At 37.6% G+C, this 4,048-nt stretch overlaps 1 long non-coding RNA gene across 1 annotated transcript; it reads left to right on the top strand.

The window, feature by feature from the left end:
• The first annotated feature begins 1,735 nt into the window (after positions 1 to 1,735).
• LOC107479914 (uncharacterized) lies at positions 1,736 to 3,643 on the top strand. The gene is made up of 5 exons (XR_001590339.3): positions 1,736 to 2,062; positions 3,047 to 3,122; positions 3,219 to 3,275; positions 3,380 to 3,433; positions 3,526 to 3,643. It is a non-coding gene; the product is annotated as an uncharacterized LOC107479914 (long non-coding RNA).
• The last annotated feature ends 405 nt before the right edge of the window (positions 3,644 to 4,048 follow it).

Raw genomic sequence — 4,048 nt, 5'->3', positions numbered from 1 at the left:
AAGATGTATAAATAGAAAATTATAGCATTAAAATAATTAGCTCAATAATGATATATATATATTTCAACCTTCATTTATTTTAATTGTCTTGGAGAGAGGTTCCTTCAATACGGAGAAGGTAAACCAACGTGGTCATCCACATACTTATCTTAAGACTCCCCCTTGGATGACCATTTAGGATTATTGCCTCATTAAAACCTTACTAAAGGAAAATTCTGTGGAAAAAACCTTAGTAAAGGAAAAAGAGTACAATATCCTTTGCGATGGGGACTGCCTCATTAAAAACCTTGTCAAGAAAAACCTAATGCAAAAAAAAAAAACTTGACCAAGGAAAAAAGAGTATAGTCTCCCCCTCTTGCCGACATCATTTAATGTCTCGAAATCGGCGCATCCCAACCTCATGTACCAATCTTTCAAAAGATGATTTTGGGAGTGACTTTGTAAATAAATCTGCCAGATTGTCACTAGAGTGGATCTGTTGGACATCAATTGTCCCTTGATTTTGAAGATCATGAGTGAAGAAGAATTTGGGAGAAATGTGCTTTGTTCTATCGCCTTTGATGTATCCGCCTTTAAGTTGATCAATGCATGCTGTATTATCATCAAACAGGACAGTTGGAGCTATCTTATGATCAATCAGTCCACATGATGACAGAATATATTGGATCAAACTCCTGAGCCAAAAACACTCGCGACTAGCTTCATGTATCGCTAGTATTTCGGCATGATTAGAGGATGTTGCAGCAATCATTTGTTTCGTGGATCTCCATGATATAGCTGTACCACCATATGTGAATAGGTATCCTGTTTGAGATCTCCCTTTATGTGGATCAGACAGATATCCAACATCTGCATAGCCAACTAATTGTGACTTGGATCCATAGGGATAAAACAATCCCATATCAACCATTCCATGAAGATATCGAAAGATCTGTTTGATTCCACTCCAATGTCTTCTGGTTAGAGAGGAACTATATCTTGCTAGTAAATTCACAGCAAATGATATATCAGGTCGCGTATTATTAGCAAGATACATTAGCGCTCCAATGGCACTAAAATATGGTACTTCAGGACCAAGGATATCTTCATTTTCTTCTTTAGGACGGAATTAATCCTTTTTCACATCCAAAGATCTTACGATCATTGGGGTACTTAATGGATGTGACTTATCCATATAAAATCTCTTCAAGATCTTTTCTGTGTATGTTGCTTGATGAATAAAGATCCCACCTTTTGTATGCTCGATATGCAAGTCAAGACAAAATTTAGTCTTTCCAAGATCTTTCATCTCAAACTCTTCTTTTAGAGTTTTTATAATTGTTGGAATCTCTTCAGGAGTCCCAATGATATTTAAATCATCAACGTACACAGCAATTATAATAAATCCAGATGCAAATTTCTTTATGAAAACACATGGACATATATCATCATTCTTGAATCCATTTTTGGCCAGATACTCAGTAAGACGATTATACCCAATGTTCTGAAAACCGGTTCAAACCGGCCGGTCAACCGGGAACCGCTGTTAAATACGGTTCGGATAGATAGTAAAACCGCCAATTTTAAAAACCGGAATTGAGTCGCCGAACCGGCCGGGAACCGGTCGGTCGAACCGAACCGTGACCTGGCCGGTTTTTTAAATTTAGGCAAAACGCTGCGTTTTGCATGGTGAAAGGGCCAAAAGCCCAAAACGAAAAGAGACCCTAGCCACCCACTCCTCTCCTCTCCTCTCGAGCCTCAGCCTCCACTCTCACCAGTTCTCACTCCTCTCAGCCTATGTTCTGCTTGCCCAAATCATTCACTCTCCCTTATCCAACCCTAGCTACTTTTTTCGACCCACTGCCGCCTCTCCGTCGAGCCACTGCCGCGTCCGTCCGTCGAGCTCGGCCACCGTTCGTCCGTGTAGCCACTGCACCCAAGTCTCCAACTCCCCTGCTCTCTTCTTCCGCGAGCTCGCCCCATCCCCTACTCTTTGCATCTTCTTGCCATCAGCTTCATCTTCTTGCCGTCGTGTGGTCGGTGTCGTCCATCAATGAAGGGTCTGTCGGCGTCGCCTTCGAAGGTCAGTGAACGTCTTGCTCGCTTGTTCTTCAGTTGTTCAGTTGTTCTTCATTTTTTCCTACTTTTTTATGCTCTGTTTTTGCGATTAGCTCTGATTTTGTGTGTTGCGATTTTATTGATTAATGAATATTTTGTGATTAGCTCAGGTTCTTTACTGATTATTGGTTCTTTACTGATGTGATTAAACACCATAGCAGTTAGATTACCTCCAGAAACGGTGCCAAGAATTGTGAATCCACAATATTATTTTTTATTTAGGATTTACGATTCAATCAAGAATTGACTTTGGTATTATTTAAGAGCAGATTGCTGTTTTTGGCACCTGTATCACTAAAAAGTATTTAAAAAACCATAGTGTATGTGAAGCTGAAAGTGAGTGACATATTGTTTTCATGGGTAATTCAATTTGCTGCATTGCATTAGTAAGTATCTTTGTTCTAATGAATAAGAAAAAAATATAAATTGATATGAATCGAACAGGTTCTCCTCTTGTGAATAGGTTTTGCACTTGACTATGGAATAGGTAACTGTTATTGTTGAAATTATTGCTTAAAATGGATTTGTTATGCTGCTGCTGCTATAAATTAATTTATTTCTAGCTCTTGACCTCTTAACAGAATAGTTGGATACCCTAATTTTTTTCACTGTGAAGTGTGAAGGTTGTGAAGCTCTGTGAAGTGTGAACTGAACTGTGAACTTTGTTTAGGCGTACTTGATTTATAAATCTACTTTCTTTGCAATTGTCTCTAAGCGTACTTGATTTTCTGGATTTACAGTTATTTTTTTTTTGAATTTCTGGATTTGAATTTTGAATTCGTGTTTGATCTGCAATTTCTGTTTGATTCTTCTTATTGTTGTTGTGGTTGAAATTCAAAATTGAAATCTGGTTCCTCTTCTTCGTCAATTTCATATTCTAGACTTGTTCATTATCTTTGCATTTAAGTGAGCAATTATAATCTGTTATCTGGTTATATTACTCTTCTAGGACAAACTCTAACGATGGCTCAAGGTAGGAGAAATATGGAATGACTAACAAACCCCAAGGAGAGCCTAAGGATGCGGTTTGTAAAACTGATTTTTGAATAGGTTCAATTTTTCATGTTTTATTTTAGTAAAGTAAAGTGATTGATTATAACTGGGTGTGGTGCTTTTATTAGCAACGATCGAACAAAGGTGAAAGAGGTGTCTTCCGAAGTATCAAAGTATATCCACTGGTAATGTACTAATCTTATGCTTGTATTTGAGATGTGAATGAATCATTCTGTGTATGTTTCTTATTTGAATTCCGACTCCCTCTTTCTTTCTTTTGTCTTTATAGGAACCAAATGACAAGAGACTTAATTATGAACCACCTACAGATTTACTTAGCAAGGTACTTACATATTGTATTCCATTTCTCCAATGTTAATATGATCCATACTTTCTTTGATATATATTTAGCTAATATTTGAGCCTGATTTGCAGCTGTCCCTGGTTTCTGAAGTGAAAAAACCTGCAAAACTGCCATCTAAGGTGCAGCCAATTTCCTAGGTTCAGCTATCTCAGCACTCATATAACAACTTAAGATTCTTTTGAGTGGGTAAAGGAGCTAGAACGGTTCGATGACCGGTTCGGTTTTCAGAACCTTGATTATACCACATTCGTCCAGATTGTTTCAAACCATATAAAGATCTTTGCAATTTGATTGAGTATAACCCTTGTAAATATTCATTGGATGGTTTAGATATCTTTAATCCTTCAGGGACTTTCATATAGATATCCCGATCTAATGAGCCATATAAGTAGGCTGTTACCACATCCATTAAATGCATATGCATTTTATGATATGCAGATAAACTGACCAAATAACGCAATGTTATCGCATCCACTACATGGGAATACGTTTCTTCATAATCTATACTGGGTCTTTGTGAAAAATCTTGTGCCACAAGTCGGGCTTTGTAGCGCACAACTTCATTTCTCATTTCATTTTCTCACAAATACCCAC

Source organism: Arachis duranensis, chromosome 3 (genome assembly GCF_000817695.3).
Source record: "Arachis duranensis cultivar V14167 chromosome 3, aradu.V14167.gnm2.J7QH, whole genome shotgun sequence".
Lineage (NCBI taxonomy): Eukaryota > Viridiplantae > Streptophyta > Magnoliopsida > Fabales > Fabaceae > Arachis > Arachis duranensis.
The sequence above is the reverse complement of the archived record's forward strand: the minus strand, read 5'-3'. Positions and strand labels throughout refer to the sequence as shown.